Raw genomic sequence first — 16,219 nt, forward strand, 5'->3', positions numbered from 1 at the left:
CGTATACGCACTATACTTCCTAAATCCCCAAAAAGATGGCACCCTCAGGCCAGTATTAGACCTCAGGCCCCTCAATGTTTACAACATGTCAGAACATTTTCACATGGTAACTCTGCAGGATGTTATTCCACTGCTACAAAAACAAGATTTTATGACTGCTCTAGACCTCAAAGATGCGTATTTCCACATACCTATTCACCCAGCTCACAGAAAATACCTCAGGTTTGTCATACAAGGAAAACACTACCAGTTCAGTGTTACCTTTAGGCATAACAACAGCTCCAAGGGTGTTCACAAAGTGTCTAGCGGTAGCATACTTAAGAAGACAACACATCCATGTCTTTCCATATCTAGATGAGTGGCTTATAAAATCATACAATCGTACACAATGCCAAAAACATACACGTTATGTGATAGAAATTGCTCACACTAGGATTTTCTATAAACTACCAAAAGTCATACCTTCAACCAGCACAACTACAACAGTATCTAGGTGCCATCCTAAATACCCAGCTAGCTCTAGCATAACAAAATATTAAGTTTTCGGAAAGCTTGTATTCTTTGTATACCACTCATGCAGCCAAATCAACAATACACTAAGATTTATCATGAAGATTCTAGGAACGATGGCATCTTGCACAGCAATAGTCCCACCTGCAAGACTAAACATGAGGCCTTTACAACAGTGCCTTGCACAACAATGGTCACAAGCACACAGTCAACTTCAAAATCTAGTGTTGATGGACTGCCAAACACATATATCCCTTGAATGGTGGAATCGCAGCAATTTTATGTAGGGGCGGTCTTTTCAAGACCATGTGCTTCAGACCATGATTACAAGAGATGCATCAATGATTGGTTGGGGAGCTCACCTAAACAATCACTCCGTTCAAGGGCAATGGGATGTCAAACAGAAACAGCTACACATAAACCACTTAGAATTATTAGCTGTATTCCTTGCCCTAAAAGTATTCCAACCTCTTCTCAAACAGAAGAATGTTCTTATAAAGACAGACAACATGACAACCATGTATTATCTCTACAAACAGGCAGGGACACATTAATCTCAACTGTCCCTTTTAGCCCAAACAATTTGGAAATGGGCAATTCACAATCAAATTCACCTAATAGCACAATACATTCCAGGAATAGACAATCAGTTGGCAGAGATCCTCGGCAGAAATCACCAACAAACACACCAATGGGAGACTCACCCCAAGTACTTTCAAAGGTGGGGAACACCAGACTTGGATCTATTCGTAACAAGCGAAAACACAAAATGCCAAAACTTCTCATCCAAACACCCACATCCCCTGTCCAGGGGCAATGCTCTATGGAACAATTGGTCAGGGATATTTGCTTTCGCTTTTCCCCCTCTCCTTCCATTTCTGGTCAACAAGTTGCGTCAAACGTCACTCAACATGATACTCATAGCATCAACATGGGCATGTCAGCCTTGGTACACGACACTACTAGAGCTATCTGTAGTACCTCACTCCAAACTCCCAAACAGACCAGATTTGTTAACACAAAACAAAGGTGAAATCGGGTAACAAAACCCCAATGCTCTCAATCTAGCAATTTGGCTCCTGAAGTCATAGAATTTGGATACTTAAATCTTCCATCTCAATGTATGGAAGTCATTAAACAAGCACAAAAACCCACTACTAGACAGTGCTATGCAAATAAGTGGAAAAGATTTGTCTACGATGGTCAATCTAAGACCATAGATCCACTTACAGCATCTATACAAGATATTGTATGTTATTTACTTCATTTAAATTCAAATTTGTTTTTTTCCTCCATAAAAATACACCTTACTGCAATATCTGCATGCTTACAAACTATTCAACATACTTTTTTATTCAGAGTTCCTGTTATCAAAGCCTTCATGGAGGGATTAAAACACATCATTCCATCATTGTATCTGCAGCTACACATGCCATTGAACAGAAAATGTCACTTACCCAGAGTACATATGTTCGTGGCATGTAGTGCTGCATATTCACATGCACCCTCCCTCCTCCCCGTAAGCCTGTAGTCGTTTAAGTTTTTAACATTTGTACATATGTATATACATTTGCATGGACATCTCTTTGTATTTCTATACTCTTACTCCTTCCTTCACGCTCTCCGGGAAAACAATCTAACAGTGGAGTCGATGCCCATGCACAGTGGAACCGAGAGGAGGAGACGATTCTGTGACTCCGAAAGAGTCACAGAAGAAGAACAACAACTTGTAACACTCCGAGCCCAACACTAGATGTCAGAATGGATATGCACAGCATGGGAATCTGCAGCACTACAAGCCACGAACAGATGTACACTTTCCTTATATATATAATATAGCTCCATCTGATAAAGACTTTTAGCTACAGATTCCTTACCTTGGATGAATCCCCAGACAGTGGATCTGGATTATTTGTTTTGTGAACAGTATCCCTATGTGGCGGTAGGTTGCGCTGATAGGCTCCGCTTGGCATCGTCTCTGCTGGAAGTGACGTACACAGTGCCTAAGCGTGCTGGAATCAGTTCTGTCCTTTCCGTGCTGGTCACCGCACCAGAGAAGAGCTACTGAGAGTCACTTTATCACTGACCTTTTTTTGACCTTTTGGCAAAAATATTTTCAGACATTGTCTCCTGGTGTGGTACGGATGCCCATGAGGAAGGCTTTTTTTTTTTTTTTTTAGCCCTGTGGTGTCTGTGATGGGAAAATGTTTGTGACGGAAACACTCCTCGCCTGCCTCAAGCCCAACTACAATGGCAAAACGTGCGTCAATTGTCATGGCATGCAACCCAAGGCTTGACCGAGTGGTCCCTCAAGCTTCTTGCCTTCAATGTCACAACTGTCTCAATCTAGGTCGAGAGAAAGGTCGAGGATTGGTTGTGGAGCCACTCCAACTACTTGTCGTCCCACTCTGAGTCGTACAGGTGCTTAGGTAAGTCCCACCAGCACAAAAAGGACAAGAGGTCTTCAACTTCGCCCTGTCCATTGAAGTCATCTGATGAGACGAAGCGTCAGCCTCTGAGGCCTGAGCCATCTCTGCGCCTTCCCAAATTTGCCGAAGTGAACCCAGCCCTTCTCCAAGAATTTAATGAGGCCGTGGACCTCATGTTTGGCGGTCTGTCCCCACTGGAGCACCATTGGGGCCCCATCGGTTTGGGATGGGCCCCTACTGGTCTCCCACTGGGGAATTTGTCCCTGGTGCTTGTCAGGCCCCTTGGATCCATGGACTGGTCTGGACTGGTGGTGGTTGAACGACCTCTACTTTCCCCCAGGGCTGCTGACTTCCCCGACATTCCCATTGTCATCCCGACTCTGACATGGAGCCAAATGGGCCGTTGTCTGACGCAGCCTGCAGCCAACTGGAGGCATTCCATCCAGGCCAGAGCCTGGATAGATCCTATTCCTCTGGGTTAGGACTTTGGGATGCATGGGAGGGTCCACTGAACTCTGAAGAACACCAGCCCCTTGATATCACTGAGGACTGGTGTGAGGATTTGATGGATGTCAAGGACTGGACACAGCCCCAGATACTGGCTGTGTCTTTTCTTCCATCTACAGAGGAGGGAGCCTGGTTTGCAATGGTGGTGAGGAGGGAGGCCGAAGCCTTGAACCTTCTTGGTTTTCTTCTGCCAGCCTGGCACAGTGGTCAGTGAGCACAGTGTGCCTTTTCGACCAGTGCTCCCACTCATTCTGGGACTTTATTGCGCAGGTGCTTCTTATGGTCTCGGAGAAGGCCCGAGCCATACCATTGCAAGCTATTGCTGACAGGCGAGACACAACTAAGTTTGCCATACGCTATGGACTGGATACAACCGGCTCACTAGGCAGACCGGTTTCATTGTTGTTGGCCCTTAGGGCAACTCCTGGTTGAGAAATACTATTTTTTTTCGGGATTTCGAGGCCTTGCTCACGTACATACCCTTTGACGGCTTCCGTCTCTTCAGAGATAAGGTTGACTCGGCTCTAGAGCTCTTAAAGGACAGCATGGTTACAGCCAGGTCCTTCCATGGCCCCTCGCCAAAGGCAGACACCGTTCGCTCATTTTGAGGCCAAAGGAGCTTCCAGCGTTTCCTTAAATGCCCAGCCACCTCGCAACGCAAGCTTCCCAGCCTCTCTGTGGCAGAGGACACAGTACCCACAGAACCATAGTTCAGGTTGCCACAGGTCTGGCTAGTCCACTACCCCCTGGCAGGCGCAGCCCCCAAGCCTTTGTAGTTTGCCCAGTGACCATCATGGGCACCCAGTGGAAGGTAGGATACGCCACCACCTGCACCATTGGAGGTCGATAACATCTCACTGCTGGGGTTCTCCATTTTTTCAGAAAAGGCTACTCCCTCCTTCCTCTTATTGACTTCACCCATGCCACCCTAATGAGATACGCTGACGGAGGACCATATCTCTTTGCCATGAAGTGGGGGTTCTCTTGTCCTAGGGCGCCATAGAGAGTGTGCTAGCATCAGAGGTAGCTTATGGTTGCTATTCCTGGTGCCCAAAAAGGGCTGAGACCTTCATCAGACCCTGCCTCTGCGCCCTCTCAATTTCTTCCTGAAAATTGAGAAATTTAAAATACTCACTCGCTCAAGTCCTATCTGCCCTGTACCTGGGAGACTGGATGGTAGCATTGGGCTAGCAGGACACCTTCTGACACATTTCCGTCCTATCTGCCTAAAGACGTTACCTGGGGTTCATTGTAGGTCACAAGCACTTTTATTTCAGTGTGCTCCCCTTTGGCCTCACCAGCACTCGGGTGTTCATCAAGGTGATGGTGGTGGTTGCAGCTTAGCTGTGGAAATCGGCGTGCCAGCCTTCTATCTCGACGACTGACTGTTGAAGGCAGCCTCGTCCCAGGCAGTTGTCTGTCATCTGCAGTCTACGGCAAACTCCTGCACTTCCTGGGGTTTAGGATCCTGAAGTTGCACCAAACTCACTCTCATACTCTTTAATCAAAGCTGTTCTAGATGTAGTGCACTTTCGAGCTTATCCTTCTGCATGGGGAGTCCAGGATATTCAGTCTATGATACTGATGTTTTAGCCTCTATCCTGGATTTTGGTGATGCTGACTCAGAGGCTGCTGGGCCCCATGGCCTCCTGCATTTTTTTGTGACACATGCCTGCTAGCATATGCGGACTCTGCAGTGGGGCCAAAAGTGCCAGTGGGCGCAGCATCAGGAGAATCTCTCCAACATAGTCCAGAACCCAGAGATTAATACAAAAGATATGCAGTGGTGGTTTACGAACCACAGTTGGGTCTGCGTTAGACCCTTCTCTCTTCCCAGATTTGTCAGTAGTGACGGATATGTCACACCTGGGCTTGGGTGGCCATCAAGGAGAGCAGGAGATCAGAGGCCTCTGTTCTCTGACAGAATCCAGACTCCACGTCAACCTATTGGAGCTCTGAGGGATCTGACTAGCATTGAAAGCCTTTCTATCGCCCATCGAGGGAAGGCTAATGCAAGTATTCATGGACAACAGCACCGCATGTGGTACTACAGCAGATAAGGTGGGGTGGGATAGTGGGCATTTTGTCAAAGGCCTTATGTCTCTGGACATGTCTGGAACATCAGGAATTTTCCCTGGTAGTTGAACACGTGGCAGGATTTCCAAATTCTAGAGTGGACACACTTAGCTAAAGATGCCTAGCAGATGACAAATGGCATCTCCATCCTAAGGTGGTGTAAGGTCTCTTTCAGCAGTGGGGAGAGCCCTGGTTAGATCTGTTCGCCACCACCAAGAACAAGCAAAGCCCGCAGGTCTGCACACTAGAGTTTCCAAGGCAGCTCTCATTTGGAGACAGTTAGGGGCATATTTATACTCCGTTTGCGCCGGAATTGCGTCTTTTTTTTTTTGTTTTTTTTTTTTTTACGCAATTCCGACGCAAAACTAACTCCATATTTATACTTTGGCGTTAGACGCGTCTAGCGCCAAAGTCCATGGAGTTTGCGTCATTTTTTTGCGTGGACACCTACTTTGCGTTAATGATATGCAAGGTAGGCGTTCACGTCTAAAAAAAAATTGACTTCGAGGCATGTGCGCCGTATTTACACTCCTGGGCAAAATTCACGCCCGGGAGTGGGCAGGTCCAAAAAAATGACATATGGCCGCTTTTGCGCTGTTTTTTAGCGCCTGGAAAAGGCAGGCGTTAAGGGACCTGTGGGCTCTGAAGGAGCCCAGAGGTGCCCTCCCATGCCCCCAGTGACACCCCCTGTCACCCTTGCCCACCCCAGGAGGACACCCAAGGCTGGAGGGACCCATTCCAGGGACATTAAGGTAAGTTCAGGTAAGTCATTTTTTTTTTTTTTGTATAGGGGGGCCTGATTTGTGCCCCCCTACATGCCACTATGCCCAATGGCCATGCCCAGGGGACAGAAGTCCCCTGGGCATGGCCATTGGGCAAGGGGGCATGACTCCTGTCTTTGCTAAGACAGGAGTCATTTCTATGGGGGTTGGGAGTCGGAAAAAATGGCGCAAATCGGGTTGAGGCGAAAAATTTGCCTCAACATGACTTGCCCCATTTTTTGACGCCCAAGCCCCATATCCCCCTACGCCGGCGCTGCCTGGTGTACGTCGTTTTTTTCCACGCACACCAGGCTGCGCCGGCGGCTAACACCGGCTAACGTCATTGATTAAATACGGCGCCCGCATGGCGCTTCAGAATGGCGTTAGCCGGCGCTAATTTTTTTGACGCAAAACTCCGTTAGCGCAGTTTTGCGTCAAAAAGTATAAATATGGCCTTTATTGTCTTGAGTGGAGCTCCAGCTGCTTGTATGCCTTTCCGCCCATCACTCCTATCCAGGGTTCTCAAGACGATCAGAAACAACCGGGTTCAGTCAGCTTTGTGACTCTGGAGTCGATTTGAGAGTCTAGTATCCTTAGCTGTTGAGCATGGCAATCGGTCCTCCAATAAATCTGCCCCTTTGGGAGGATCTTCTTTTGCAACAGCAGGAGGAGGGGACTCCTTCTGAACCTGTCAACACTATGCCTTCTTGAGTGGCGACAGTTGACAGCTTTCAACCTTCTGCAGAAAGTCTGTAATGTCTTCTTACCAGCCAGGTGCCCCTTGACCAAGAAAGCATACGCCTGTCGGGGCACGTTTTGTGGCATAGTGTGTGGGAAAACAGGTTGCCTCCTTCCTGCTCCACTTTCTCATGTTCTTCTGGTTATCTCTCTTTCACAGAAGGGCTTTGCTTTGGGCGCCTTAAAAAGCTATCTTTCTGCAGTTGCCAGATCAGCCATCCCTTTCAAGTCCGCTATTGTACATAGGTTCCTGAAAGGTCTCCAACACTTATTCCCACCTTCACCCTCATCATGCCTCAGGGACTCCTAAATGTATTCTTAACTTTTGTAATGCGCGCTTCTTTCAACCAGCTTTACAACTTTTCTATCAAGCTCCTAATTTTCAAGACGGTCTTCCGAGTGGTCATTGACCTCCAAGGTTTGTTATCTAAGCCTCTGTACCTCAACATCTACTGAGACAAGCTGGTCCTTAGCACTAGACCACAAAAAAGATTACCTGGTGGATGACCAACTATTTGTTTAGTATGTTAGAGCCCAGAAAGGGATAGCTGTACTGAAACAGCCCATCCCTTGATAGATTATGCTCTGTATGAGAATCTGCTACGCATAGGCCTAGAATCAACCCCTTGAGAGTTTGCAGGCTCATTCCACCAGATCCAAGGCTGCGGTCACTGGGTTAGCATGCGGAGTCCCGGTCTGGATAATCTGCCAGGCCTCAACATGGGTGTTGGAAATAGGGTCTTTAGTTGGCAGAAATATGTACCCTGTCCAACTGGGGACCACAATATCAGTCCGGGTAAGTCAGATACACAACCTAAATTGACATGTGGTCACTGTCTGGTAGATTGACGCAGAGCAGTCGGGCTTAACTTAGGAGGCAATGTGTAAAGTATTTGGGCAGCACCCAAATTACAGTGAAAACACCACAAGAAGACTCCACAGCCGCTTAGAAAAGAATATTTTTGAGTAAAGCAAGACCAAAACTACAAACTTCCAATAAGTAGAACTTGATGTGAATTTTTAAAGGATAAACTACAATATAGTGCTTAGAAATCAATAGCGCTTAAAGGCTACTTGAGGCTGCGCTGGACTGGGGTTAATCCAAATTTCAGACTGACCACAATGGATAACAGGCTGGCTACCAGGCCCACACAGGCTCTGCTGAAAAACTACCTTGAATTGAGGGTTGCGTCATTGAGGAGGTGAAGCGAAGGTTCGGATATGCTCAGCCAAGGGATGCATCGTTGAGCCATGCAGCTGACGATGCAATGCGCCAGTGGTAGTATGGATGCATCAATCCGGAGCCGCGCAGTCAAAGATGCAATGTCCTTGTCTGCAGTGACAATGCGTCAAGGGATGCAGCATTTCAGTTCGGCACAACAAAAGTGATGCGCTGATTTTTGTAAAGAAGCAGCTGCAAAGTGCACTTTCAAGGTCCGAGACTGGTTTGGTACCTCTTGGCAGGGCAGGACTCACCGTTGGTTGAGTCCAGCAGCTGAAGCAGGGTTGAAGGAAGTCCTTGATGGCCCTGAGACTTCAGAACGGAAGACCAGTCCTTGGAGCCAATTGGAAATTACACTTATAAAATGGAATAAGACAATCCCAATGTCAACCTATGAGACAGCTAGGCCTTGCAGTAGTGAAAAACGAATTTGAGTTTTTCACTACCAGGACATGCTAAACTTAAAAGTACATGTCCCACGTATTAAAATCCCTGCCCTCTGTGCTTGGGGCTACCTAGGGTCACCTTAGGGGTGACTTAAATACAATGAAAAGGAAGGATTGGGCCTAGCAAGCAGGTGAACATGCCTGTCGAAATGGCAGTTGAAAACTGCACACTCAGTGTTAAGCCTGAGACATATTTAAAGGGCTACTGTAGTAGGGCGCACAATCCGTGCTGCAGGCCCACTAGTAGCACTTACTTTGCAGGCCCTGGTCACACATAGTACACTCTACTTTGGACTTATAGGTAAAGTAACTATGGCAATTATAGATGAGCCAATGTTAGCATGTTTAGAGCAGAGAGCAAAATGCACTTTAGCACTGCTCAGCAGTGGGAAAGTGCCCAGGCTCCTAAGCCAACAAAACCAAGGTCCGAAAAAGAGGAGGGGGAAGGCAAAAAGTTTAGGAATGACTGCATAACGGACCAGGTCCAAAAGTGGGCATCGACTTGTCTCCTAGAGCCGCTTCTCTAGCTGCAGATTCCTTACAGACCTACCTATTCTCTCTGCAGACAGATTTATAAACCTAGAGCTTTATCCTGTTTCAAGGCTCTAGTTTTCACACACCAGCCAATCAATACGCGGTTGTATAGCGTGCACTATCACCCCACGCGGTGTCTGGGTGCTGTGCCTTAGTTGAAGAGCCAGGTCTTTAAGCTTTTCCCCCTTAAGTCGGTCATCGGGGGAGATGTACCGAGGTGGGGTGGCAGGTTGTTCCAGGCTCTTGCAGAGATGTAAGAGAAGCCGTGGCCGCCACAGCAGCTGCAACGTATGCGGGAGGGGGGGGTGAGAGGAGCTGAGATGTCTGAAGGGTTGGTAGAACTTCAGCTGCTGGTTAATGTAAGAGGATCCAAGGTCGTGGAGTACTTTGTAGGCAAGGGTGAGGATCTTGAATTGGCATCTCTTCTGGACAGGGAGCCAGTGGAGGTTCCTCAGGTGAGGTGTGCGTCCAGGGAGGTCCAGGACAAGTCGGGCTGCCACGGTCTGCAGCCTTCTGAGAAGCTAAGTTGAGATGCCAGCATAGATGGCATTGCCGTAGTAGAGGCGGCTAGTGATGTGAGGGCTTGTGTGTCGGTCTTCCTGGTTTCGGTGGGGATCCATTTGAAGATTATGCAGAGGGTGTGGAAGCAGGAGGAGGCGACAGGGTTGATCTGACGTTTCATGGTCAGTTGACTGTTGAGGACAATCCTTAGATTGTGGGCATGGTCTGAAGGGCTAGGGCAGGGTTCGAGTTGGGCCAGCAGATGTGGCCCCTGAAGATGCGTACCTCAGTTTTGTTTGAGTTCAGCTTGAGGTGGTTGTCTCTCATCCAGTTGGCTATGTTGATCATGGCTTGGTGATGTTGGTTTTGGTGTTGGCTGGGTCATTGGTGAGGGGGAGGATAAGTTGCATATCGTCGGCCTAGGGGATGATGCTGATGCCATGAAAGCTGACTCGGTTTGCGGGGGGGTAATGTAGGCATTTAACTGGGTGGGGCTGAAGGCTGATCCTTGAGGTACTCGCCTTTGGACGCCAAAGTGAAAGGGGCAGGCAAATGCATTTGGTCTGTCCTGTGAGGAAGGAGGCGATCCATTTGAAGGCATCTTATTGTATTCCTAAATTGTGGAGTCTGTTGGTAAGGTTATTGTGGGAAACTGTCGAAAGCTGTAGAGGTTGAGTAGGACCAGAGCAGCTGTTGCTCCGTGATTAAGGAGTCTTATATGTCATCTGCGGCAGAGATCATAGCAGTCTGTGCTGTAGTTTGCATGGAATCCTGACTGAGGTGTCCAGAAGGTGTTTCTGTTCTAGGAAGGTGGTGAGTTGGAGGTTGATGGCTTTCCCCAGAACCTTGGCTGGGAAGGGGTGGAGAGAGATAGGGTGGCAATTTTTGAGGTTGTGGGGGTCAGCGGATGGTTTCTTCGGGGGGGGGGGGATCTGACATCTGCAGGTTTCTAGTTGTTCAGGAAGGTTGCAGTGGAGATGGAGGCATTGATGATGCTGTTGAGGTGTGTGCTGACCAGGTAGGTTCCGAGGTTGCAGAGGTAGTGGGGCCAGGGGTCAGTGGAAGCACTGGAGTAAATGGAGGCCTTGATGGCTAAGGTGGTGAGCGGAGTCCAGGGGATGATGGTCTGGCTAACGTTAGCTTGTTGGTTCAGGTTGCTGGGGTTGGAGGTAACTGGTTGGAAGTTGAAACTGTTGAAGTTGACAGTCTTGTTGCAGAAGAAATCCGAGAAGGTGTCGCAGAGTCCTTGGGAGGGACGATTTGGTGTTTTCTGTGGCTGTCGGTTTGCAAAAATCATTCACTATTTTGAATGGTTCCTTGGTGCGGTTGAGTTGATGCGGTTAGTGATGGTTGCTTTCTTGCCCTCTGATGTGTTGATGGTAGGTGTTGAGGGCAGCTATGGCAGGGTTCTTGTTGGTGTGCCATTGCTTCTTGAGTTGGTAACATTTGTGATTCGTGGTCCGGAGCTCTGTGATGAACAAGCTGGCACTTTTGGAGGTCCTATTGGCTTTTACTGGCTTCATTGGGGCCAACCCTGTTTCGATGATCCAGGAGGAGAGGTTCTGGACTGCTTGGTTGAGGTCAGCAGTGTCTTTGAGGTGGGAGGAGGAGAGGGCCTGTTTCCATTGGGTTTCCCTGACCTTGGTCCAGGAGCGGTGGGAGGAGATCTGTTGCTTGAAGGTGGTGTGCTGGGCTTCTGTGATGGTGAAGTGCACGGATTGTGTGGTTGGTCCAGGTGAGTTTGGTAGTGTGCCGAACTTGTTTCTGTCGCTGGAGATGAAGATGGTGTTGAGTGTGTGGCTGGTGTTGAATGAGTATGGTGACCAGTTGGGTGAGGCCAATGATGTTGAGGCTTTCCAGAAGGGCAGTGGCATTGGTGTTCCTGGCGTCATCAATGTGGAGGTTGAGGTCACCAGGCAGTATGCAGTGGTGGGAGTTGATTGGGAGTGTGGGGAGAATGGCAATGACTGAGATGTGGCAGAAGGTGGTACGGGGTCCAGGAGATCTGTAGGCGAGGGTGCCTCTTATTGTGGTCTTTAGGTCAGGTTGAAGTAGGAAGTTGAGGTGTTCTTTGAGCAGTGTGGGGTCGTCGTTATTGATGGAGCATCTTTATGGTGTCTTTAAATTTTATGGTGCTTTCTCCACCTTGTGTGGGAGTGTGGTGTACCATCTTGTAGCCATTGGGGGTTATTGGTGATGTCAGGGTTTTCAGAGGGTTTGATTCATGTTTCAGTAATTAATGCGATGTCTGTGGAGAGGCTGGTGATGGTGTCCCAGACTTCTATGGCGTGTTTGCGGAGGGAGGGAGTGAGCGTTGAGCAGGAAGTTTTGTAGCAGGTGAATGGTGGTGTTGGGGTTCTTGGCTGGAGTAGCGTTAAGCTCCTTGCGGGTGGTGTTACATGAGATGAGGCAGTGCCTTTGGAGTGGTGGAGGTGCAGCTGCTTTGTGGTCGAGGTCAGGAGTTTCTTGGTGGAGTAATGGAGGCTGGTGGTGGGTCCAGGTGTCTATCTGGAGGTGCATTGGCGAGGAGTTCGCTGATTGTGACTCGCATGTTGTGGCAGTTTCCATGGAGGTCCTAGGTGGTTACGACGTATGGTTGGTGTTGCAGGGGAAGAGTAGGGGTGTCGATGGGCAAGCGTTGTCTGGCTTCGCGCAGAGGCCATGCAGTATTTTGGGGGCCGGCATATTTTCTGCCTACGACAAAAATGCAGCCGATTGAGGTTTCAGGCCACACATTTTACTTACTTTTTTTTTGTTAGCTGCACAATTTGCCACCCAGTGCCACAAAAACCTGGGGTGTCTGAGCAACACAGTAGAGATAGACGTAAGATCAAGAGATTTGTCGCAAAACAGTGGTGCATAGTGAACTCCAGGACTGCTATCAGCAGTGGGAAGAGATAGGAGTTGAAGTAGCACATCCCAGAACATTACAGGAAAGGGGTGACAGCAGTAATCCTAAGAGGGCAAAACCATCTCAAACACCTGCCTGAAACTGTCACTGAATGCGCCCAACTGAGGCATGATGCAGTTGTGTTCCAGCAGCACCTTCAGAAGACATACCTGGCTTAGAGTGTGATTGTTTCAAGGGTGAAAGCTTTTTAGGAAGGAACCGCAGTGGATGAGTCACTGCAGAGGATGAGGGAAGATGACACTGGAAAGGTGGTGTTGGGGGGGAGGGAGGGAGGGTGGGAGGACTTGATGTTCTCTAGCTCCTTCTATTAGCAATCTCGCAGTGAAGAACACCCACAGGAGGAAGCCTGCAGCCAGCTACCCTTTACGCAACCTTCATATCACAAATAAGCAGCACACCACAGCAGTGAGGCAGGCCTTTTGTGGAAGCAGGAGAGGCCGTACGCTAAGCGTGCTGGGACCAGTGACCATATGACTCAACAGGGGTGCTCCCACTACACACAACCAGTAGGGACCAGAATCGAATGGCTTCTCGAATGAATAAATGAATGAATGAATGAATAAATAAATAGAGGAGGGCAGCTGCCGCCCACAAATAGAAACTCAACATGGAACATGACTATTGCATAGAATTCTTACAAAAAGCCTCCTCCAGTCAGGCTAAGAGCAAAAACCTGCCGCAAGGATGAGTCACTTTGTCTAAGACAATGAGATCAGTCCGAAATCTACTAAGCAAGAAGGCATTAGAAAGGGTACAAAAAGGTGAAACAAATCAAGGAGTCTGCCAGACCAGTCGTAGACCTTTGAGTCTTGAACAGGTTCATCAAAACGTGAGCATTCAGAATGGCCATGCTTTAAAAGGTCATACTGCAAATGCAAAAAAGGGCTAGCTGGCCCCATAGACTTCAGAGATGCTTACATGCGTGTGCCAATGTACAGCATACAAGAGAAGTTTTTTTTTTTTTTAATTAATATTTGTTATTGATTTTATGTTTCAGATATGCAATACAAATTGTTCAGTTTTCAACTACAGGATAACCCAGTGCAATATCGAATATCTAAACCATTTAACAATCGCAAACCCCCCCCAATAAACACGACACGGAACACTTCCAGTTTAACAGTATCATTTCTAGCTGCACCCGCCATGGGTTTATCATTTGTTATTTATCTTGTAAAGGTGTTCGCCCGTGACCAGTGTGGGTCCTATTTTGCATGTGTAAGTTCCCTAGCTGACTAATGGGGGCTCCGTTCAAATTGGTGAGTGTGGGCGGCTACCCAGGTTTTTCTACTCCTCGTGCGTCACTGGTACTGCAGTATCGGAGAGCTGACGGGTTGTTGCTACAAGAGGGAGGGTAAGGGGTGATGTGCATGTGCTGTGGTGCCTGGGCGCCCTATGGGCTTTATTTCTGTAGTGGGGGAAGCAGGGAGATTTATATCATGGTTATTGCGGGTGTGTGTTTCCCAGTTCAAGGGGGCATCTCGTAGTTTTTGGCCTTCAGTTTGGTTACCAAATTTTCCCAAGTAGTGCACCCTGTATGTTGTCGCCCCTCGCGCACCATTCTTTTTAGTACCTGATATTCAGTGCGAGCCCAGCGTAGTATTAGAGAATGCCAGGATTTCCGATCAGGAGCTTTGGGGGCTTTCCAGTGTATCGCTATTAGTCTTTTGTACATTAAATAGGCTAGGTCTATGAACTTGTGTAGGTATCTTTGTTTTCTTGGTCTCTTTCTCAGTCCCAGCAGGCAGGACCCGGGGTCTGCTATCAGTGCGAGTCCCGTTAACTCAGATATCTCCCCTACCACCTCCGCCCAAGCAGTTTGTATTTTTAGGACAATCCCATACCATATGATAGAAGGGTGCTGACGGTGCTTTGCATCTTGGGCATACTGGCTCGGAATCGGGGAACATTCGCTTTATCCTGGCTGGGGAAAGATATGTTTGATGCTTGAAATTGAATTGGGTGTATCTGAATCTGGGATTCCTTGACACGCCGCGGGTGTGGGACAAGGCTTTTGGCCAGTCTGCTTGTGGAATCGGGGTGGGAAGTACAGCGTTCCATCTCCCCCAGGCTTTCTCCGCCTGTGGTTCGGGAGTCTTGTTGAGGGTTCTGTATAGGTTGGATATTATTTGTATTTGGTCATTATGTTGAAAAAGTTGGTGGACCACAGGGGAGATCGCTGGTTCCGAGATACCTGCCCCCCATATTTTTTCTAATTTCGTGACATACGGCGTGGTATGTCAGGAACTGACCGGGGCTTATCTCCGTGAGGGCCTGGAGAGCCTCGAATGTCATTAATTTGCCATCTTCAAAACAATCTCCTACGGTCTGTACTCCTGCTTCACGCCACACCCTCGCAGCTTGCATTCCGGCTGTGGTCCCCGCCAATAAATAGTTTAGTGGTGTAGGAAGTTGGCTCTGTATGTGCTATTTCAAAGTAAGGAATAGCATGCACAGAGTCCAAGGGTTCCCCTTAGAGGTAAAATAGTGGTAAAAAGAGATAATACTAATGCTCTATTTTGTGGTAGTGTGGTCGAGCAGTAGGCTTATCCAAGGAGTAGTGTTAAGCATTTGTTGTACATACACATAGACAATAAATGAGGTACACACACTCAGAGACAAATCCAGCCAATAGGTTTTGTTATAGAAAAATATATTTTCTTAGTTTATTTTAAGAACCACAGGTTCAAATTCTACATGTAATATCTCATTTGAAAGGTATTGCAGGTAAGTACTTTAGGAACTTTGAATCATTTCATTAGCATGTATACTTTTCACATAAAACACAATAAGCTGTTTTAAAAGTGGACACAGTGCAATTTTCACAGTTCCTGGGGGAGGTAAAGTAATGTTAGTTTTAACAGGTAAGTAAGTCACTTACAGGTTTCAGTTTTTGGTCCAAGGTAGCCCACCGTTGGGGGTTCAGAGCAACCCCAAAGTTATCACACCAGCAGCTCAGGGCCGGTCAGGTGCAAAGGTCAAAGAGGTGCCCAAAACACATAGGCTATAATGGAGAGAAGGGGGTGCCCTGGTTCCAGTCTGCCAGCAGGTAAGTACCCGCGTCTTCGGAGGGCAGACCAGGGGGGTTTTGTAGGGCACCGGGGGGGACACAAGTCCACACAGAAAGTACACCCTCAGCAGCGCGGGGGCGGCCGGGTGCAGTGTGCAAACAAGCGTCGGGTTTCCTTTAGTTTTCAATGGGAGACCAAGGGGTCTCTTCAGCGATGCAGGCAGGCAAGGGGTGGGCTCCTCGGGGTAGCCACCACCTGGGCAAGGGAGAGGGCCTCCTGGGGGTCACTCCTGCACAGAAGTTCCGGTCCTTCAGGTGCTGGGGGCTGCGGGTGCAGGGTCTTTTCCAGCCGTCGGGAAATGGAGTTCAGACAGTCGCGGTCGGGGGGAGCCTGTGGATTCCCTCTGCAGGCGTCGCTGTGGGGGCCCAGGGGGGACAACTTTGGTTACTCACAGTCGTAGAGTCGCCGGAGGGTCCTCCCTGAGTTGGTTGTTCTTCACCAGTCGAGTCGGGGTCGCCGGGTGCAGTGTTGCAAGTCTCACGCTTCTTGCGGGGAGTTGCAGGGGTCTTTAAA

This window comes from Pleurodeles waltl, chromosome 1_2 (assembly GCF_031143425.1).
Source record: "Pleurodeles waltl isolate 20211129_DDA chromosome 1_2, aPleWal1.hap1.20221129, whole genome shotgun sequence".
Classification (NCBI taxonomy): Eukaryota; Metazoa; Chordata; class Amphibia; order Caudata; family Salamandridae; genus Pleurodeles; species Pleurodeles waltl.